The sequence below is a fragment of the Equus caballus genome, chromosome 10 (assembly GCF_041296265.1).
Source record: "Equus caballus isolate H_3958 breed thoroughbred chromosome 10, TB-T2T, whole genome shotgun sequence".
Lineage (NCBI taxonomy): Eukaryota > Metazoa > Chordata > Mammalia > Perissodactyla > Equidae > Equus > Equus caballus.
The window spans coordinates 64,255,404-64,278,599 of record NC_091693.1 but is presented as its reverse complement, the minus strand read 5'-3'; the positions used below and the strand labels follow the sequence as shown (position 1 = coordinate 64,278,599).

Genomic DNA, 23,196 nt, shown 5'->3' with positions numbered 1-23,196 from the left:
GATGTCAAATTTGCGGGTAGGATATATCAGAAAGTTGTCTCTTTGCTAATTTAAAATAATTCATTATAAACACTATGATGCACATATATGTAAGTTAACTCTAATATCCATTCTAGGGGTCCTGGATAGCATGTGAAGGAACCGAATCAGGAAACCACCATCTTGAAGTGGTTATGTAAGCATTATAAATATTCTTATAGCAATCTACTCCAGAGGGTGTGTCAATTAGCATAAATGATGTAAGAAAGACTTTTTATTGACTAAATGAGTAGTCTCAAGCTATGATGTTGGATAGAAGACTGTATCAGGTCCCGCCACCCTTGCACGGGAATAGTGTACCTTTCCAGTGAGTCCATAAACCCTGCATGTTGGGACAGTGCTCTAGGTCCAGAAGTCCATTTGGCCTTGCCTCCTTCCACTGTATGGATGGAAGTGGGGGGGCTCTGCTGCCTGATCCTACCAGAAGCCAAACTAAACCTTTGTCAGAATATTGGGATGTCTGCCTTCTTCTCATGTAAGGTACTTGTTAGTATTTGAATGTGGGGATTAAAGGAAAGGTTTGATGACGGTTTTGGTGCCTGCTTGCTAATGAAGGTTTTATGTGAGGCAGAAATTGCCCTAAGACTAGCTTTCATCATAAGGAACTGCCTGGGAGTGAGGTGGTGGAGGAAAGGGCCGTAGAGGCTCCACCATCCTCTAACCCCAGGTATTTACCAGTATTTACCACAGGAACCCAGTAATTACTGAATGGTCAAATTGGCTTAGGTCAACTTGCAACTCACATCTTCAGCCATGTTTTATAAATGTTCTTGATGAAGATAAAAAGTAAATAGGTCCTAGTGGCTAGTAGAGGGACACAAGAGGTGAGATTTCCCCTCAAACTTGTCTTTTGATCTACCTAAGAATTCTGACAGTCCAGACTTCTTGGTGCCTTTCATCTCGCTCATCTGGGAACGTGGTGGACACAAAATGGTGAGACTGGGGTTTTCCAAGGTAATAATGTTACCAAACCAAAGTGGGTTCACTTCTTGGTGAGTTGAAATCAAAGCCTTCACCAGAAGTAGTTGTCACGCTAAGTAAATTTATTTGCAGCAAATAAGGAGACCACAGGGAATCACTTCTAAAGCCACAACTTCCCAAGCAAGGGAATGTGGGGCCTTTTATTTTGCATGGGGAATGAACATCCAAAAGGAAAGTTTCATCATCACATGTAGAGGTGGGTATAAGCTTATGCAGGCGTAGTTTGAAAACGTGCTTTCACATACATCTCCTACTATGCTAACAAGGCTTAAGCTCCTCTTGGGGCAGAGATCTTAACATTAAAATGAAGCAAAGGTAACTCTTGGACACTTCTTGGCCAGTCTGTGCAGGCATCGCTCTTGAGGTGGGGTTTGAACCAGTTCAGGGTGGTTGGTGATTGCACCTCTTAACATAATGGAAAAACAACTTTAAGAAACAGTTAAATACTTTCGAAACTTCCTGTGAGTTACTTGGGGCATTTAGTTGATAACAATAACGGCTATTGAATAAAGCAGAATTCTCTCAAGGGTAAATGAAATTCAGGCCTGGGGAGTCCAGGACAAAGAATCAAATATTATTCTCAAATGTGATTTTTGGCCTAGAGGCCATTGGTACCTGAGGCCAGGCTGATGCTACAGAAGGAAGATAATGAGATGAAGTTTCAAATTACAGCATCATCATAGAAAATGTTCCTCTTGGCCAAGGCGCCCCCTGAGTAGAGTGGCTGATCTTGGTTTTGGCCGATGAAGGGTGATTCCCAGAAGATAAGTAATGACCCTTCAGGAAAGGTCAGGTTTCTAAAGGCCAGATGAGGGAGGACACCCTAGGTTATGGGACTGAGGAAGATAGTGTCCATACAGATTGACTGATATATTTTTAGTAATACAGATGACTCTAAAACACAGAGAGAGATTATCTTTGCCCTTATATTATTGCGAGGGGGAAGGAGGGCGACAAAACACACTCCAAGCCCAGTGAGGGGGATGCCTCAGCAATTCTCTCTTCTGGCCTGGGAAGTGCACGGAGGGAGAGGTAGCTACTGGAAGACGTTGTTTTTCTCTTTTTCAGTTTGAAATATTTGGGGGCAGGTGAGTTGGCATAGAGCAAACATAATTACATGTTAACTTCAAAGTTGGAAAATACCATGTACGTTAAATTCCATAACCTGCCAGGAAGGAAATTGTTCATGTTGACCTAATTTTATTTCTGATCTGCCTACCATTGTTTAGAATTAAAATGTTGATGGTTGACTTTATAATTCAATGCTTTTATTGGAAAACAATTTTTAAAATGACAATATACTACAGAATAGAACATGCCTTGCCCCAATTATATATTTTACAAGTAACTGATAATTATGGATAGTGGGTGGCCACTTAGTAGAGAATTTAAAATCTTTTCAAAAAGAAAAACTATAGGGGCTGGCCCCGTGGCCGAGTGGTTAAGTTCGCACGCTCTGCTGCAGGCGGCCCAGTGTTTCGTTGGTTCGAATCCTGGGCGCGGACATGGCACTGCTCATCAGACCACGCTGAGGCAGCGTCCCACATGCCACAACTAGAAGAACCCACAACGAAGAATACACAACTATGTACCGGGGGGCTTTGGGGAGAAAAAGGAAAAAATAAAATCTTAAAAAAAAAAAAAAAAAAAAAAAAAAAAAAAAAAAAAAAAAAAAAAAAGAAAAACTATAGAATCAGCCATTTTTGTCTTTTTTTAAGTTTTTGGTCTTTTATTTTTATCATTATTATTCATTTATCATTATTAATCACTGTTTCTTTATCTTCTTGTTTTCATGCATTGACTCAAGCAAGTTTGTGTCTAAATTTCTGGTTAGATGCAACATTATTTCACAAAAACTGCCAGGTTCATTTTATTTTAGGTGCTAGGGAAGACGCTGAAAAGCAGAGATCAAAGGAATCTTAGTAATCATTCAATACAACCCTCTCACTTTAAAGATGGAGAAACTGATGTCAAGAAAAATGATACAGTTTATCCAAGGTTGCACAGCCAGTTAGTGGAAAAGATGGATTGAGAACCCAAATCTCACGACTCTTGGGCCAGGGCTCCTTTCCCCACAGCACACTGCTCTTAATTTCCTTGTCTATGTTATATTTTAAAATTCTGACTCTTCTCCATTGAATGAATATAGACCTTTTAAATTTTTGCATCAAGATGGAATTTTCCTCATTCCTACCCCTTGCCTTTTCTCCTCTCCTCATACCTTGTAGGATCTTTGGGAGGAATTAAAGGGAGATTTTTTTTTTGTACACCCAATAAAAGTCAGGAGAGGGAGATAGCCAACATAAGCAAGATTCGTTTGTCTTGTAGATGCTGTAGTTTGAGGAAGCTGAAAGACACAAAGGTTTTAAGATCAGGTATAGGCTCCCAGGTTGGAAGCCAGGACACTTAGGTCAGATCTTGAGAACAGGCAGAGACCAAGGGGATGTTAGAGGTGGAGTCAAGGAAGAGAGACTAGAGAGAGAAGGGAATTGGCTACCCATCCAAAGAGGACCCTATGCGGACTGATAGCAGACTTGGCACCATCCTTTAGACTCCATGTGGTTGGGTGATTAGCTAATCATAGGAATCTCTTTTTTGGTAATAGGCTCTATTGGTACAGTTATGGGTCTAATTAAAGAGCTACATTGAAAATTTGGGCATATTGGCAAGTTTGGGTTTTAATATTACTACTCTGCTATTTGGAATCCTGTCCCATTCCAGCTAACCTGGGCATTCCTAAAATAGCTCTTATTATCCATATGTCGGGCTGTCCCATAGAATATCTGCTTAAGAGGGGTTCAGAGGACTGTACAGGCTGAATAAGTGGAGTGATCCTTGGAGTGATCCTTTTTTCTCAATGCATTCCCACCAGCTGACTTCTAGACTATTTCACCTTGCATGAGCATAAGGTAGTGTAAAGCCTGTAGACTTTGACGTTAGACAGATTCAAATTCTAATCTCAACTCATTACTCCCTAGTTGAGGACAGAGTTTCTTTAACTACCTAAGTTTCAATTTTCTCATTTCTAAAATGACAATAATAATATATACTTTGTAGGATTGTTGCGAGAATTAAATATTATGGGTAACACATTTGGGACAGTGCTTGGCACACAACTGTCAATAAATGATGACTTTCATTTTTCTGGCACTGCTGAGGGAAGAGGGGAGGGGATGAAAGTCTGAGGAAAAAAGGGCAGGAGTTTCTTTCTCCTTGAATGGAGGAGGGTTGGGAGTTGGTAGGGGTGCCTGGTCAGAATAATGAGTTGGCCAAGAAAAGGATGGATGGAGAGAGGAAAAGAAGGATAAGGTGTGAAAACAGGCAAGATCCCCAGAAAGCAGAGTAGGAAATCCATGAGCAGTGACAGAAGGTGGTTCTATAACCCCTTGATGCTGCAAATGTGGTCCTTGGACCAGCAGCACTGGCCTCACCTGGGAGAATCTCAGGCCCCTCCCCAGACCTTCTGAATCAGAATCCTCATTTTAACAAGATCCCCAGGTGATTCCTACGTCCCCTCAATCTAGTGAAGTTGTTTTCATCTCCTGGGAGTTTGAGCGGATTCAAATCGACAGGAAGGCCCTCAGGACTTTGTGTGGTCTCTGAATTTATCAGAAAGATTTCCCAACTAAGTGGATGAGGTCCAGGATCCAAGATGGGTCACTCCCCTTGGCACTCTGATCTGGACAGAGGTTTTCCAAGCCAGAGTCAGGCTGCAGGATCTGAGGGCTTCTTAGAACTTCTCGTCTGGTTCCCAAGTGACAGGTGTGGAGGAACTAGGAAGTGGAGTGGTTAACATTCTTTCTCTATTGAGGAAACAGGAAGAGAATTAGGATCATCCTTTAGACACATCTGGTAATCCTGGGAGGCACCCTGCCTAATAGGCATCCTGCCACCTGTCCCTTCAGCTCCTGGTACCCTTCCTTGCTTCTGAACAATGGAAGCATTTTTGTCTGTGCCCTGAATTTAGGGTCTTCATCACAGGTGCTGGGAAAGAACACGGGACTAATGCCCTCGGTGCCACTTCACCTCCCTGTTCCCTGTTCTCCTTATAAGTAATAAAGGCTGAAAATTGTGATGTGAGGTCCCCAGGTTTCCCAGTGCAGTGGGGACTAGAACTGTGGCCTTCTGATGACTATTCCTACTGGATTGCACTCAAGATAGCAGCCACACAGCTCATAAAAATGAGAGACGTTGCTGGGTATAAAATAAGAAAGTGTTGGATCTGGAGCCAACGAGAGAGCACTTACGCCATCAAAACAGAGGCAGTCTTCACTCAGTCCTGACAGTTGTCAGGGCCCAGGGTAGCCGGACAATCTTTTCTCCAAGAAAAGCTAGAGTCCAGACTTTCATATCAAATTTTCTAATTTTAAAGGCTGACAGTGAATTCATTTTAAACAAAGGAAAAACCTGCTGCTCATATAAACACATCTGAGAGTGGGGTGCTGCCCACAGGCTGCCAGTGTGTGACCTCCTTCTCAAGCCTTTTAAGAGGAGAACTGAAATTTTCAACAGACTGGAAATAGGCAAACGAGACAAAGACTCTTGACTTGTTTACCCCAGCATGGCAGGCCCCAGTGATGCCTGCCCTAGGAGGACAAAGATGCCAATTTATCCCCCTGGATGGACAGTATGAATGAAATATTGTTGTCATTACCCTTTCTATTGCAACTGAATACAAAAATACAAAGCATTCAATAAGTCACACGTTATGGGATGAAAACAGCCTATCCTAATGAGTTGATTAATCATTGTCAGCCTCTTGTTGTGAGCTGATACATGAGTAATGTATGTTCTGAGTATTGATTGCATCCAAGCTAGGATTCCTTTGAGGCCATCACCTGAAGGACACTGTGACCAGAGAGGTCCACCTCAAGTTACTGCCTCTTGCAAAGTGATAATGGGGTGCACAGCCAGGTGTAATTTAAGCACATCTTCCTACAGTCAGTGGGTGGTTGTCGCTGCACTGCTATAGCTGTATTGCTTTCAGCTTTAATGGGAATCTTTATTGAAATAGAAACCTAATTCCATTTAGGTTAATAATATGCCCACTCAATCTTCCTTTGCAGAACTAGCCTGATCTTTAAACTTTCCGAGGGAGACTGGCAGTGATTCCTCATTGCAGGTAGATATCTCATCAGATAAAACAGAGTTAGGAAAGACATTTTTACTCTGAGTCATTTTGACTGCTTTTCTTCATAGTGAAAGTGTGGTAACTCTCTCTTATTTCTGAACGCATTGGTGCTAAAATCGTGGTATTGGACCATGAGTCCACTAGTTGGCATTTATCTCCCAGGTGGACCAGCCTGAAGTTCAAGAGTGGGATGAGCTTACACTCAGGTTCAAACCAGGACCATAACTATTTATCCCAACTCTGCTGTTTTAATCCAGGCTCCCCCTGTGTGATTAATGGCTATAGAAATAATTTATGGGGGTTGTAAGGGGGTTCTGGAAATAAAACAACCTGGATGCAATGTCCATCTTTCCCAATCCCAAACCCCAAATTTCTTCCTCTCTGGAGCCAAAAAGCTGCTAACTTCTATGGGTGGCTGGGTGCAAGTGAGGCCTTGTGCTTCCGTGGGTTCCAAGCAGAGCTGTGAGTTTCCGTCTCCTTGTGGGTTGGGCAAGTGCCTGGAGAATCATGTCAAAGGCCAGGAGTGAAGAGTGAAAGGCAACAAATCCTGGGATGAACTAGGCTGGCAGGACTAAAGTCAACACAGGCCCAGTGTGACTATGTGGGGTTTTCCTACCCCAAGATGCCAAGGAGGAACTGAGTGGGGACAGAGTCCTCTATCCTTCTGCTGGCGCAATATGAGAATGTTGGAGGGAGGGGGTTTCCTGCAGGTGCCCAACAGAGTTCTGGCAGCTTTGATAATGCATCCCGTGGGGACTGAGATTTCTTCACCTTCTCCCATCTATGGGAGTCCCACCACTTGGGACACATAAACCACTGTTCTCTGAGACCTAAAGAGCCCACGCAGGAAAATGCCATGCCATCTGAAAGGCCAGCAGCCAGAGAGAGGAGAATCCGTTAGAAAAAGCAAAACATATTCCCAGCAAAATGAAGCTGTGCAGAAGTGTCTGACTGGGGGACGAGTAGGGGTAGGAGCTTTAAAAGAAAAAACAGCAGCTGTTGGTAAGTGCAAAGAGAGGGGGAAATAAACGAGATTCCAAAGGTCTAAGGAAGGGAGGAGAGAGAGAGTAAAATGATTCTAAAGCTCTCTTCTTATAGGAATAAGGCGAATTAGGAGGGAGCTAAAGCATCTCTGTGGGGGAACAATGCATATCGGTGAGGATAATAGTATCTTGTTGTCAGAAAAAATATATATAAATTAAAAATAATTTATATAAGAAGCAGTTGGGTTCCCAGGTCGCCTCTCTTGCCTTACACAGGATGGGTGGCCCCCTACTGCCTCCTGGCAGAAGATTCTCTGAGAGGTTGAACCAGAGGGATTCTGGACTCCAGGATACCAGGCACACCAAGGCAAGGATACCACACTGAAAATGGGGATGAAGAGGAAGATTAGTTACAGAAGGGTGGGATCCCTGGCCCTGGTCTTCTCCTGTGCCTCACCTCCCAGAATGCCAGCAGCCATGCATATGCCTCCCAGGAAGGGAGTTCGAGGTTTCCTCTCTGGGGACCTGACCAGCTCAGGAGAGAAGATCTAAAGATACTGATGGTTAGAAAACCCCAGGGAAACAGACATTACTACAGGAAAGCAAAGCAACCAACAGATTCCACCCACACCCATGGAACTCCAAAACCTCCACTGAGTGCATCAGTCTTAAACATGAGCAGACAACCAAGGATCACCAGACATGTGAGAAATCTAAAATGAAAGGCAGAAAACAAAAAAAAAGAAGAAAAATAATTTTGGAAAAAAAAAAAAGGAAAAAATATAGACAGCAGAAGAAAACTTAAAAAGCCCTCCATATCTCCAGAGAGAAAAGAGAAGATACTATATTCAAGAAACAAAAGAGGCAATTAAAAAGCAACATTTAGAGAACAATCAAAAGAGATCTTGGAGATTAAAAATAAGATAGCAGAAAGGAACAATTCAAGAGAAGAATTGGAAGAAGTATTGTCAAATTTAGCATATAAAAATATGACTCCCAGTTTAATTTGAATTTCAGGTAAACAGCAAATAATTTTTTAGTGTAAGTATGTCCCATGAAATACGTAGCTTATCTGAAATTAAAATTTACCCAGGTATTGTGTGTTTTATCTAGTAACCTAGTTGGAAGACAAAGTTGATGAAATCTCCAAGAAAGTATAACCAGAGAGAGAAGATAATAAATTTAAGGATTAGTTGAGGAAGTTCAATATTTGAATGATAAGGAGTTCCAGAAAAGGAGAACAGAGAATATAGAGGGAATAAATTATCAAGGGAATTCCCAGATCTCTGAGAGTCTACCCAGAGCCAAGCACAAAGGATAAAAAAAATCCCTGACAAAGCACATCATTATGAAATTGCATAGCACTGAGGACAGAACAGTGAAAGATCAAGCCACATACAGACAATCAGGAATGAGAATGGCAACATTTTTCTGTAGAAAACAATGGAGCAATGCCTTCTGAATTCTCACAGAAAATTCATTTCCAGTCTAGAATTCTACACCCAGTTAAACAGACTATCAAATCTGAAGGCACAGTAAAAACTTTTTCCAGAACCTTCACGACCTCAAAAAACTTAACTTCCATATACCCTTTCTCAGAAAGCTATTGCAGGATCTGCCCCATCAAAATGTGAGGGTTAGCCAAGAAAGAAGATAAAGACCCCAGGAGGGAGAAGAAGGTAATCCCTGAGATGATGAAAAAGGGAGATCTTAGGATGACAGGTGTACAGCAAGCCTAGAGAATTATCACTCCTGACGGGAGGAGGACAGAAGGCTCCAGATCGGGTATCTATTCAGAAAAGATGAATTTTATAGAATATCTGATGTTTGGAAGTATTGAGATGAGATTTTAATACGTCAGAGAGTTTGGTTGTGAATTAGTGATTGATATATAGGAAAATTAAGAAAGTGAGAAAATCATTAACTCTAGAGAAAACCAAAAGTTGTACAAGAAGGAAATTTAATCACAGTTCATTTCCTGACTTAGTTGGGAATAAGATTTACATAGACATAATAATGTAAACGCAACATTAATCAACCAACCAAACTTATGATATCATTAGAGAGTATGGAGAAGAGTGTATTTGTATGCGTGAGTGTGCCTGCAGGTGTGGGGGGTGTGTTTGTGTGTGTGTGTGGATAGAGTTTGTGTGGCTAAAGAAGCTAAATCTCATAATTCAATAGTTGGAAGACTCTACATGATATCAAAAGCTGAAATATCAAGAAATAGGTGTATACGCAAGCCATTTAGAAATAGAAAAACAAATGCCAGAAGAAACAGATACAAAAGTTGTAAGTGGTTGTCTTCTAGAGAGTGGGAATTATGAAGTAGGTAGGGGCAAATGCATGGACTACTATTTTGTATTGTAAGTTTTGTGGAACTATTTGACTCTTTAAAACTATTTACCTTAGTTTAAAAAAAGTTTAAAAGTTTTAAATGTTACAGATTTTATTTTACATAGAATCTAGCGATATATGCAAAGAACAGTATCCTTGACCATGCAGGATTTATTCTATGAATTCAAGGGTGAGTCAATATCAGGTAATCTATCAGCATAATCTATTCTATCAACAAACTGAATTTTTAAAAATAATCATATCAATAAAAATATTTTAATAAAATTTAGCAGACATTCCTAATAAAATTTTTAAATAAATAAGAAACAGAAGAAAAATGATAAAGTCTATAAAAATTATAAAACACATTACAGACAACAAAAAAATACAAATATTACCATAAATGGCAAAAGGAGAATCATAAACTTTTTCTGTGAAGAATTTTAAGCTATATCTTTCCTATAATCCCCAAAATGTGAAGGACCACCTGCATCAGAAGTACTTGTTCTGGAGTCTCAGGGGTCTACATTTTAAACAAGAGCCCCAGCTAATTTTGTTTTGATTACCTTCGAGAACCACTGTTTAGGTCAACAGAAGTTACCAGAGGGTTCAAACCAAGGAGCAACAAAACCAGATTTTCAAAGACCTCTTCCTTCCTCTTCTCCTCCCAGCCCACCCACCCTCCTGTCATTACAGTGAGGGACAATAGGGTTGTTACTCTAAGTCAACGACACCATTTCCTATGGAAAATTTGGGTCACGTTGCCATTCGATGCCAGAAAAGTTACTGGAAGTGGCCTTGATTCCTGGAGCATCGTGCTTTATCTGATTCATGGTAAACAGCAAGATAACATCTTCCTGGGACAGAGAGAGAAATAAATGCTGTGTCTTGTCTGCAAATCTGAAGCTGGTCTATCCTGACTTTGGAAGTTTTGGGTTTTTTTTAGAATTTCATAATAGCAAACCTTAAAACAGCTCTCAGAGGTGGTCACTGTCATTTTTGCAAGTGCTGGAGGACATCTCAGGGCAGGGCAAGTCCTCTGGGTAGGTCTCAGAGCCCAGCTGGAGCCGTTTTCATGCAGAATTTGTGACATCAGTCTAGGGAGGCAGATGGGCTATCTCTAGAGATCTGGGGAGTACCAAGCCCTAGGGAGCCACAGGGCATCTCAGGAAACTTACATAACAACAACAATAACAAACCGTCTTTCTGACAAGGTGGTTCTGTGCAGAGCAAAGGAAGTGACCGAGGTGACCTAGAGAAGCCTCGCCCAGCCCTGGGAGATGTTTTGAACAGAAACTCTAGGCGGTGCTCCTGAACCTTCAGCTACACCAGAATCACGTAGAGGGTTTGTTAAACCCCATCGCTGAGTTCCATCCCAAAGATTCTGATTCAGTAGAGCTGGGCGCAGCTTGAGATTTGGCATTTCTAACAAGTTCCCAGGTGCTGCTGCCGCTGCTCCGGGGACCACAAATGAAGAACCACTGCCCTGTAGTAGGCAAAGGAAATCTGCTCAGCAAGATCCCTTTTGCTGGGGCAATGGCCAGATGACTCTACGAAGGAGAAAAGCCGGGGGTGCCAATGGGATGCATGCTGGGGTCACTCTCAGAGGTCTGCAGGGCTGTAATAAAATACTCCTCTTGAGGACAAGAAATGGACTTGGGCCTTCTTGGCCAGATAGCTATGCACCTGGTTACATCAATCAAACGTCAAACGTCTGACGAGTGACTATCATAATTATAGCTACATTTGTTACGTGCTATCTGTATGCTAGGCATGCCACAGACATTTAATCTTGATGTCAGCCCTGTGACTCTCTCACGCTGACCTTGCTAGGTACATCCCACCCCAGGGCCTTGGTACTGGCTGGTCCCTTAGCCTGGAACATGCTTTCCCCACACAGCTCTCTCCTACTCTCCTTTCAGGTTTTTGCACAAATACCATCTTGTCAGGGAGGCCTGTCCTGGCCACCCTGCCTAGAATCTCAACCCCCACCCCTGCCCCAAAGCTTCCATTCCCACCTTCATGGCTTTATTTTCTCTCTTGAGCCCTTATCACTAAGGTTCTGTATATTTTGCTTGTTTGGTTTATTATCTGCTTCCCTCATTAGCACGTAAGCACAAGGGCAGGGAGGTGTCACTGTTGTTTTCCTGGAACCTAGAACTATCTGGTACATAGTTAATAGCCCAGACTTACTGGGAAAATGAAGAAATGAAAGCTTCAGAGAGCCAAGCCTTGCTTTGCAAAAGATGTGCAGAATTTTGGTATCGTGATGATCAGAGCCCATCGATTAAAAAGCATTCACATCTGGCATTATTTCATTGGAGCTGTTCAACTGTGAGGGAGGAAAATAAGTAGAAATTCAAACAAAGAGAGGATGGAAACTGGAGGTTAGGGAGCGGGAGCAGGCTGGGCTGAGTAGAAGCCTGGGCAGTGGCACCACTCACCTCGGCCCTGCGGGGAGTTGTCCCCCAAGTCTCCCGCCAAGGGTGGCTCTGAGTGGGTGAGTGTGTCCCCCGGGCTCTTACTGGGGGCAGGAAACAGCTGCTGCAGTCAGCAAGCCTGGAAAAACCCTGCCCAGCCCAGCTGCTGGAAAGCAGGACTGGTTTCTGAACTGACAAAGAAGGGTTAGTTGAAAAGAGTAGCTTTCAAATAGCCAAACCAGCTCACACTGGAGAGAACTAGGAACTAGGTTTTCTCCCAGAAGCAGCAGCTGGCACAGCAGCATTGTGGCACAGAAGGCACAGGGTCAAGGAGAAGCCAGCCGTGAGCTAGCAACCAGACTCCTGAGGCAAAAGGAAGAATGTAGACTCGTGATTTAACTGTGTAAACAGACTCAGTTTGATTGGAAACGTTGTCTGATAGAGTCCATGCCACGTGGAAAACATTAAACATTTGCTCTCTCGGTACCCGTTTCACCGGACAGGCTGCAGTGTTGACTATTTTGCAATAATATATAAATTCAGTTCGTTAACGAACTCCAGGGAGAATCCACGTGCCCTGGCCAGCGTGGCTTGTCTCATATTTGAACAAGAAAAAAAAAGAAAGTGCCTGAACCGTTGAGTTCACAGGGCACACAGGCAGGTGCTCGAGTCACGCTTCGCAGCACAGCACCCAAGCGAGGAAAGAGGAGAAAGAATAGAAATAATTGTAAAGCCAATAAACAGACTTCACCCACAGTGATCAACTGACCAACAACTAGATTCAGTTCAACTCCACGAACAGTAATTGTAGAATCAACATAGAGTGGAAAATCCTTCTCTAAATAAAAGCCAAAGTGGGATAGTGATGATTGGGTCCCCAAAGGTACAAGTCCTCAGGTTGTGGAGCAGGCAATTTGGCACACCTTACTTCCTATCTCCATCAAGAAAAGACTGAGGACCCACTGTGGATGCAGAGGGAAGCCTGCGTGTTTGGCCGGCAATCGCAATGCTAAGATGCAGGAAGCTGAGTGGAGCCAAAGAGAGTAGCTGGCAAGTGGCTGACGGCTTGGTCTACGGTAACAGAACCGTTAAGAGGGGTGGTTTAATAAGGGCTCCATGGTCAAATATGTGTGGGACGTATCAGGTTACACAGGGTTAAACTGGTCTCTTTCCTGTATTCTTTGATAGGCTCATGTGCACTGGGAATCCACGAGAGGCCTACAGTACAGAGTGTTTCTCAAATATTGGACTGTAGAAGCCTTTTTTCAAAAGCCAAGCCCATTTATCCCTCTGCACCTATGTTGGGGAGAAAGGCTATGGGCTAAGTGTGACCGTTTATAAGTAGATTCTGTTAGATCAGTAGGGAAATGTGGTCACCACGCTATTAGTGATTCTTGAAATGGATATTAAACTTCCTTAAGCCTCTAAACCTGACTGTGACAAACAGTGACCTGGAGAGGATGCTTCCGTCCAGACAGGAGAACTCAGGGTAGGCTTTTGCGGGATATACTCTCCCGCTGCAAAGCTTGAAACCAGACCTGCCGTTGGAGTCGAGTTCTTCTTTTTAAATGCTGTCGGCAACTTACCAAGTTGATTTTATCCATCTCTAAAGGGTTGCAATTTGCAATTTGAAAAATACTAAATTCTATCTAAAGGTAGTACCTAACACCTTCTTCATGCAATACAAGATCTTGACAAGACCCGTGCTTTTGGAAAAGAACAGAGAGAACTATAGTTAAAACCTACTAAAATGGTGTTTTCAAATTTTAAATGTGATGCCATATTCTCATGTTATGCTGTAAACAGTTCACAGCTATTCTCGATTTTGTTCTAATTGAGATCACAGGTGAGCACCCAGATAACAGGCACGATGTGGATTCAGTCTGCTCCATGTTGGGAGGCTCCTCGGGGATCCCAGGGTACGTAGCCTTGCCTAATGGGGGCTCTTTCTTCCCTTTGCTTCTCAATTAGCATCTTCATGTCATTCCTTGACACTGAGCAGAGGCTCGGCCTCTGAGGGAAAGCTGACCCAACTAACCAAACCTAACTCAGCACCCCAGATGGTCTCCTGGTGCCTCAAGAAAGGTGAGAAAGGTTAATGATAAAAAAGATTCTCTTGAGCCAGCCCTGATGGCCTAGTGATCAAAGTTCGGCAGCCCAGGTTCAGTTCCTGGTCGTGGAACTACTCCACTCATCCATCAGGAGCCACGATGTGTTGGTGGCTCACACAGAAGAACTAGAAGCACTTACAACTAGAATATACGACTACGTACTGGGGCTTTGGGGAGACAAAAAAAAAAAATTCTCTTAACACCTTTCCACCATATCAGAAAGGACTGTGCCTCAAGGCCCTGGCCCTAATCCCCACCCCTGGGTGCAGCTCTGGAGGCCAGTCAGCGGCTCCTCCCCACCCTTTGGTGCACTGAGGGCACTTCTAACAGAATTTTTTTTAACTGACAATTGAATGTGATATTTTGCAAAGCACTGTGGTTTTTCAAGGTTTTTAGAAGGGTCTGGAAAATCTTTGTATTCTCAGTTTTCCTTTTACACTCTCTTTATTCTCTTCTGGATTCGCTTGATTTCCTTCTAAGCATTTTGGCCGTGGAGTTCTCCATTATTGTCCCTTGGAGTAATATCTGAAATATAAAACACAATCTCGTTGTTTGGAAAATTAAAAGAAAAATGGAAGTGCAGGTAATGGGCCCTGAGGAGCCTCTGGAGAGAAGTGAGGTGGTGGGGGGGGGGTGCTGGGGAGAGGCGGTAGTCCAGTCAGAAGGGCAAATGATTCGCTGTAATTTCAAGAGTGAAAAAAGTGCATTTTACCATGCTAAATCAATTTAACTGTTCAAATGATTATTGCTCCCCTGGTGTGTATAAAAACACAAAAAATGAAAGGAGACAGACTCATACAGACTTGAAGAGTTTTCAGAAACCAGCATACTCACAGTCTGTTTTGGTTTTGCCCAATGTTATGAATCCTAACTTTTCAATTTTACTGTCTACAGAAACAAGACAGTAGAGCATGGTGGTCAAGGGGGAGATCTGCCACTGACGCACTGTGTGACCTTGGGCAAGTCTTGTCACCTTGCCAAGTCTCAGTTTCCTCCTTTTTAAATGGGGATTATTCATGACCGTGCTTACCATCTAGGGTTATTGTCAGGATTTAATGAAGTCCTGTGTGGAGAGCACTTACTAAGAAATCTGTCACATGGTGAAGGCTCAATGAATTTTATGACACTTTACGTGAATAGAGTTACTGCAAGTCAACCAGGATTCGGTCTTTGGCAGAGTTGCGTGAAAGCCATGCAAGAGAAGTGCCTGTGGTTCTTTTGCTCCATGTACCAAGCACCGCAGATTTCAACCGGGAGCAATTTGCCCTTCAAGGGACCTTTTCAATGTTTGGAGACATTTTTGGTTGTCATTCTGCTGTGTGTGTGGGAGTGCTATTGGCATCTAGTGGGTAGAGGCCAGAGATGCTGCTTAAGATCCTACGTTGCACAGGACAGCCCCACGACAAAGAATTATCTGGTCCAAAATGCCAATCATGCCAAAGTTTAAAAAACACTGACCTAGCACAGACTCTTTAATATCTTAGGACTAGGGTTATACTTTTCTTTATGGCTGAAAAAAGAGCTGTAAATGAAGTCTCAAGAGAAAAAAAGAAAAGTCTCAATTCCCTAAGGGTCAAACCTCATTGGCAGAGTTGGGGCAGAATTAGGAAATGCAGATTTTAGCCTGGTAGTTAATACTGGAAACAGAATCCTGGTATTTATCCACAACTGTTCAGGCTTTCAATGTTGAGGTGAATTGGTGGGAGCCCAATGAAAGTTAGACCATGGGGAGAGTTAGACCAATGAAAGCACGACTCACTTGGAAGGATTTAGTTTGGCGGCAAGGGAAAATTTTGATGTTAACCTTGGTCCTGAGATTAAAGCACAGATATGCTGAATCTAAGAGGAGTATCTTGATTGATAATCCCTTAAATCCACTTAAAAGTAAATATAAATCAAGGCGAAACCTTCCAGGAAGGCTTGTTTTGATTCAAACAAATATACTAAATTTTGCATGATTCTCCCAGATTTCCACAAATCAGATCCAAAGGCTTTCTAGACCATTGTTGACAATAGCTCCAAAGAGGAAAGTATATCCTTATGTCTTGACAATATCCTACCTTCAATTTGTGATCAAAACATAATAAGATAAGCAGAGAAATAGGCTGAGAAATGAGCTGGCATCATGTGGTGTCACTGATTGTCGGGGTGCGACCACCTTTCTTAGTCATCTCAAGAGAAGCAGTTCAATGGAGAACGGACTGCTCTGTCTCTGTGAGACGCAAACCTATGTACTCCAGAGTCACTCCTTGCTCTTCTCTAGCAGAGAGAAGAGCAGGCAGCAACAGAATCTCTAGGGTGCATATCGGCAGGCAGTTGTGTGAGGGCCAATCCTAGGGCTAGTGAAAGCAAGGTTGAAGGATGGTGTGCCTGACCCGAACAGCAGAGTTGAAAGCCCCTGTGAAATGGCACATGACCTTCCCATGTTACCTGTGCAAGACCCATACACCACTTGCGCTGCCGTTATGGCTTATTCCTGTCTATGAAATCCTGTTGAAAATTTTCTCATGTTTAGCTTTCTGTTGGAGCGTAACCCAGCGTATAACTTCTCCAATGGCAATTTAAAGTTGAAATCATTTTGAAAGGGTACAGAAATGGAATTAGTCTCTTGGTTTTGGGAGGGGCGATGGCAGCATAAAAGGCACACTGACCTTCCACTTTATGAGCAGAAGGCAGGTGTGAGCTTACAAAATAATGTTCCAGAATATTCACAGGTGAATAAAGATTACTCTGTTGTCCCATTTGAATGCAATGCCACTGCTGGGAGTGCCAGAAAGTTTGATTACCTGGTCACCTTTGTTGCAAGAATGGAACTTTGGGTGATCTTCATAATGTTGATAGAAGCTGGTTCAATAAAGTATTTCAAAGCTAGAATGCTCCTCAGAGCACTGAAACTTTTGGTCATAGAAGGAGACATCTGCAAGTAAATGACTTTATGGTAAGCATCATATTTTGAAGAGCTCCCTAACTGACCGTGATATAATAATGACACCTACAAACACTTAGCTTTGGGGAGGCTCTGATGGAACTCACAGATCTGTATGGTCAGAAAAAGGTCTCCTGGTGCCCACGTGAGTGAAAGGGCAGCATGCAATAATGCATGATGGTAGAAAGAGCACTGGCCAGGAACCCAATGACCTGGCCAGCTGCGTGCTTACTGCCTTTGTGATCTCAGACATTCTCTGACCCCTTAGAGTTCAGTCTCATCAGTAAATGAAGATGGATGCTGGCATCTGCTGTGTACCCTACTGTGCTGTGAACATTTGAGAAAGCTTCACGAATCCTTGACTAAACAACCAGTGTCTTACTGTTCTTGTCAAAAGGTAATGAGAGTTAGAATCAAATTGTCTTTTATTAAGGAAATATGTTTATAACCAAATTACTTCCTGAGAACTTCATGTTTCCTGGCATGGTCTTTCATTTCTTTCCTAATATAAAATTTGTCAGGAAACCTATGTTCCACTGAGTAGAAAATTACATAGCCAGTAAATATATTTTCAAATGTCTTATTTTATGGCCATGTCCTTTGGTCATCTAGATGTGGGTTTTTTTGGAGGGAGTCTTAGCCAGAGATCTTTTTAGTACAGGGGACAGAAACCCATCCAAGTTAGTTCAGATAAGAGAGACCTTGTCACAAAAAGAAAAAATCAGCAGGCCATCTCACATGCATCCCCATCAACGTAGTGCCATTCCTCATGCAACTGGGTTTGGGAGACCTTCAAAATCAAAGTGGTGCCTTTTCTGTTTTTTGATGGCTTCATGCTTATTTTTCTCTTATATAAACTATAAACACACACACCACAAAACTGGCCCAGTCAATACTCCCAAGTCTAGATGACCTTATTGGTCCAATACCCATGTACATGCGTCTCTTAATCTCTTTCCTTCTTCCTTCTTCTTCTTGTCTGGACTGTGGATGCAATCCTATTCTCTCCACATCAGCTTCCTTTTTAGGCTCAGAGTGGCATGTCACCAAAGCTATAGAATGACAAGCAAATTTGGAAATGTACTTTTACAGAACCACGTTGGGGTGAGTTACTTAACCTCCTTGTGTCTCAGTTTCCTCATCTCTAAAATGAGGGTAATACTATTCCCAATCATAGTGCCTGGTCCATCATGCTCAACATTAGCCATTATCCTTATTAAATTTATGGCGAGGTTAATTTATGAAAACGACCAAAAGCAGGCATAGGACGTATAATCCAAACACTGTATCAAGTTCTAAAATAAGATGAAGTAAACACTGCATTGAGTTTGTCAGGTAAGTTTCCAGAGAAGATGACTTGGCCTAGGTCTTGAAGGAAGCGATTGAAATGACTTGGTGAAGAGAGATGTTTTGGTTTTCAATGACTATGTGACAAACTATCCCAAAACTTAGTGGTTTAAAACAACGATTATTTATTTACTCACAATTCTGCAATTTGGGCAGGCCTTGTCTGAAATGGCCCATCTCTGTTCCACATGGCATCTACTGGCTGAACCATCCAAGATGGCCTCCTTACTTATATGCCTGGCACATCAAGTGGGGCTAGCCAGACATCCTCTTTCCATGTGGCCTCTCCATGCGGCTGGCCTGGGCTTCCTATCACCATGATGGTCTCAAAGTGGTCAGACTTCTTACAATGTGGTCGACTTCCCCATAATGCAAAAGCAGAAGCTTCCAGACCTTCTGAGTGCCTGAGCTCGGAAGTCCCAGAACGTCATTTCCACCACATTTGATCCATCAAAGCAGTCACAGGGCCAGCCCAGCTTCAAGGGGAGGGGACTGCACAAGCCCATGAACATCAGGAGGCGTGGTTCACTGGAGCCACAGAGGAAAGAGACTGTGACAAGAGGTTAACACAGAAGCTTAGGCGCAGGGAACAGTAAATGCAAAAAACCCAAACCCCAGGATAGGCCATGATGAGCATTTGAGAATTACGAAGGAGACTGGCTGGCTATTGTTTTGAAAGACAGGAATAGAATCTGAGGGTTTATTTGGATCTAAAATAGTTCAGTTGTATCCCCTATACTGAGCCAAAGGTCCAAACTAGGAAGTAAGAGAACCCCCCACCCCCCAAGTGTCCTTGTTCCTGGAAGCCATGAAATCCACTGAACATGTGTCAAGCTGTTAAACTGGCAGACACGCCGGCAGAGCCCAACAGTGGGGAAGGCTCTGGGTCGGGCCCCTGGTAAGAAGTTCCCTCCCAGGGTCACTCTTCATCACTCACTGTCAGCATTTTTCCCTCTCAATTTTTCCCTCTATTTCTGGGTTTCCTGAAGCAGTAAAACCACTAATTTTCTGTGGGCTGATTATTTTCCATGTGAGTAGATCTGGAAATTTTCCTAAAGAATCAGCTTTTGGTTGGGTTGATGCTGAGTCTGTTTGGGGAGCTGCTTTCTGCCGCCATGGTTCGGGGTGGGTTTGATAGAGGGAGCGTCTGCTCTTGGTACAAGGCGGGTGCAAGGGCGCTCACCGTGGTTGCCTCACTGGGGCTTGCATCGCATGCACCAGTGTTTCTCTCTCCTGTCCCAGAAACAGAGACCTCAGGCGTTCCTTCTAAAGTTACCTCTCTGCCTTAGAAGGTTGGCGGAGCCCCTCAAACCACAGAGAAGGTGCCAGCATTCGTGCTGATCAGGTGTGTGCCCTGAGTTTACAGCTGAGAGATGGTCAAGGCGTCTTCCATTCACCAAGGCAGCCTCTCCCTTAACCCCCCTCTCCCCATCAGCTCTGCCCCCTCACTCCTCTCCTACTACTTAGCTCTCTAGAGATTAGACCCCTCACCCCCTTTCTTCATTCTGATCTCCAAATCTTCTCTATGGTGTCTTCAGAATGTGGGATTTTTTTTTAAAAAAATGTACACAACTTCATTTTAAAGCAGCATTGGTCTTGGGGTTCATTAATTAGGATATCACACTTAACTAGAATTAACTCATTCTTAGCGAAATCCTTACTGCCTGGCACAGAACCTGCGCAGAGTGGGAGCTCAGCCATTAGTGGTTGAATGATGCATGAAGAGCTAAGGGATCACATTCCTGCTTGGGGTTTTATGTTTTGTTTGCTAAGTTTGTCCCTTAGGACTCTAGTCCCGTCATAGACCGTATGGAGGAAAATCAAGAAATGAGTTTCTTAGAAACAGCTCCGTCAACAGTCATCCTCCTTCCCGCCCCTCCTCTGCCAACAGAGGTGAGGCTGTAAACAGCTCTCCTCAGAAAACTGGCACTTGGAAAATAGAAAACCAATTAGCGAGCTGTGAAGTGGCTCAGGAGAGTGTCATCGGAGAGGCGGGAGGGAGAGCACGCACATCTTGGACAGAACCTTTAACGCATAACCTTTTGGAAGACAGCATTGATTCTAAGTAGGCTCTGAGTTTAACCGTTCAGTAGTTACTGAACTTCTTTAGATGTATCTTCTTGTGCTTTGTGCTTTTAAGATTGCAGACTTGGGGGGGATTTATCAAGGGGAAAGTCTAGACAGTTCTTTAGGGAAATGTTTTATGAGCTATTCTTTTGCCTTGCATATTAATCCTCAGGCTGCCATGACAAAATAGCACCGACTGAGTGGCTTAAAGAACAGAAACGCATTTTCTCATTGTTCTGGAGGCTGGAAGTCTGAGATCAAGGCACTGGCAGGGTTGGGTCCTTCTGAGGCCTCTCTCCTCGCACATGGCTGCCTCCTTGCTGTGTCCTCGTGTGTTGTCTCTCTGTGCATGCACCCCTGGTATCTATTCTTGTTTTATGAGGACACCAGTTATATTCTATTGGGGCCCATCCGTATGACCTCATTTGACCTTAATAACCTCTTTAAAGGCCCCATCTCCAAATACAGTCACATTCTGAGGGGCTTGGGGTTAGGACTTCAACACATGAATTTTGAGGGGGACGTAACTGCCCATAACACCTTGTTTGCTTGTGGAAGTAAAGAGTAGAAGAATATGCCACCCTCACATATTCCACTTTGGCATAAGGATAATTTTGAGTTAAAGGCACTTGAAAAACAACAGATGCAAGAAGGTTGCTCTGACCTCTCGTTTTTTTCCTAAAAGGAGAAGACCAAGCTCCCATGTGAAAGATGCCCTCCCTAAACCAGGAGGAAAGAAACATTCTTATCACCAGAGATGGAGAACAGAGGCTGAGAGAAATCTGTACAAACAGATCTTGTGAAAATAACCCTTATCTTCTTTAGTCTCCCTATCATTATGGTTATTTTTCCACAATTACAACTTTTGTTCAACCTAGTATATAAGTTAGGCATTTAAGCCTGACCGCTTTTAGGGTCTTCATTTTCCTGTGAGGGCTCCCATATGCATGTAAAAATATCAAATAAAATTTGTATGTTTTTCTCCTGTTAATCTGTCTTATATCAACTTAATTCTCAGGCAGTGAGATAATGGAAAATATATATTGGTCTCTGGTTCCTGGCACAGAGCACGTAAACCCCTTGTAATTGCCTAAGTGATAAGAACACTAGAAGCATCTCTTGTTCTAACGTTGGTCTTTGACCTCAGTTCCTGACACAGGGCTCCTGAAACCCTTGTAACTTCCTGGGTAAAAGGAGTGTCTTGTTTTAATGAGGTGACTCTGGACTCCTCAATGAGAGCTGGTTACCAGAAGGACCAAGTCATGATTAGAAGCTTGGAATTTTCAGCCCCACCTCCCATTCTCTTGAGAAGGGAGATGGGGCTGAAAATGCAGTTGATGTTCAATCATGCCTATGTGACAAAGCCTCCGTAAAATCCCAAAAGTATAGGGTTTGGAGAGCTTCCAGGTTGGTGAACACATGGAGGTGCTGGGAGAGTCACGTGCCTGGAGAGGGCACGGAAGGTCCACGTCCCTTCCCATATACCTTGCCCTACGCATCTCTCCCCTCTGGATGTTCATCTGTATCCTTTATCATAGCCTTGTATAATGAACTGGAAATGTAAGTGAGCTGTTTCCCTGAGTTCTGTGAGCCGCTCTAGCAAATTAATCAAACCCAAGGACTGAGTTGTTGGAACTTCCAATCTATAGCCGGTTGGTCAGAAGCACAGGTGACAATCTGGGCTTGTGACTGGCATCTGAGGGGTGTGTGTGTGTGTGTGTGTGCAGGGGGCAGTCTTGTGGGGACTGAGACTTTACACTGTGAATCTGACGCTATCTCTGGCTTGAGTCAGAATTGAATCAAATTGTGGGACGCCCAGCTGGTGTCGCAGAAACTTGCTCATTGTTGTGATGACAAACCTCCACACGTTTGGTGAGCAGAAGTGTTCTCTGTGAAGGTAAAGGAGACACACAGGGAAGAAACTTATAGTAGGGAAGAACTGGATTTTTCCCTTCATAGGAAGGAAAAAACTGAGTTTTTCCATTTAATCAGGCCCAGCCGGAGACTGTAACAGGGTAGAGGGAAAGTCTTGCCTTCCCCAGAGAAGCTTGTTAACTACTTGGTGTTGGTTGAAAAACAACATCCTCTCTCCCCCTCACCCACGCTTTCTGCCAGTTCCTGGGATTGTTGAAATGGGAAGGAGTTGTAAAGAGGTGAGGGGGTTATTCAGGGGTTCCTAGAAGGAATGTTGTGAGTATGAATGCCATTCCAGGGGTCCTTGGCCCTATCTCTGCTTTGCCTCTGTCTCTCTCGAGATCGTTTGTTCCTTGTTCTGTTTTTCAGAAGTGAAAGAAATTAGATTTCAGAATCACTTGACAGGAGGAGAGGAGGTGCAAGAAAACACACACATGGTTACTGCAAATCCTTCTTGTGCTTTCCTGGGCACCTAGCCTCTCTTTCATTTGATGGTTCTGGGTCTCCAGACTGGCTTGATTCTGGAAACTGGGCAAGGCATCCTGACTTCATCGGGATGAGTGTCTTCAGCCTCCATCCTGGATTTCTTTGATTTGTACAGTTTGAGTAGTACCCTTTTGGGCTACTCATGTGTTTTCCGCAAGGAATATTACAGTTGGGGCCGGCCTGCTGGCACAGTGGTTAAGTGCGCACGTTCTGCTTCGGCGGCCCAGGGTTTGCAGGTTCAGATCCCGGGTGTGGACATGGTACTGCTTGGCAAGCCATGCTGTGGCAGGCGTGCGACATATAAAGTAGAGGAAGATGGGCATGGATGTTAGCTCAGGACCAGTCTTCCTCAGCAAAAAGAGGAGGGTTGGTGGTGGATGTTAGCTCAGGGCTAATCTCCCTAAAAAAAAAAAAAAAGGAATATTACACTCATGAACAATCTCCATAACTCTTT

The 23,196-nt window shown here is 43.4% G+C and overlaps 1 protein-coding gene and 1 long non-coding RNA gene across 3 annotated transcripts in view; one reads left to right on the top strand and one right to left on the bottom strand.

Moving 5' to 3' along the window:
* Positions 1-9,077: 9,077 nt before the first annotated feature.
* On the bottom strand, positions 9,078-17,149 carry LOC111775329 (uncharacterized). 2 transcript variants are annotated; one of them, XR_011422125.1, is made up of 5 exons: positions 16,999-17,122; positions 16,789-16,919; positions 11,916-14,527; positions 11,665-11,803; positions 9,078-10,957 (listed from the first exon to the last, which is right to left on the bottom strand). It is a non-coding gene; the product is annotated as an uncharacterized lncRNA (long non-coding RNA). The 2 variants fall into 2 exon arrangements; XR_011422126.1 differs by lacking the exons at positions 9,078-10,957; positions 11,665-11,803 and having other exon boundaries at positions 14,428-14,527; positions 17,036-17,149.
* Positions 17,150-17,194: 45 nt separating this feature from the next.
* RTN4IP1 (reticulon 4 interacting protein 1) overlaps positions 17,195-23,196 on the top strand; it is a 150,368-nt gene continuing 144,366 nt past the window's right edge. Inside the window, exon 1 of the mRNA XM_023650872.2 lies at positions 17,195-17,325. The gene's annotated coding sequence lies outside the window, so the exon portion shown is untranslated. The remainder of the gene's footprint in view (positions 17,326-23,196) is intronic.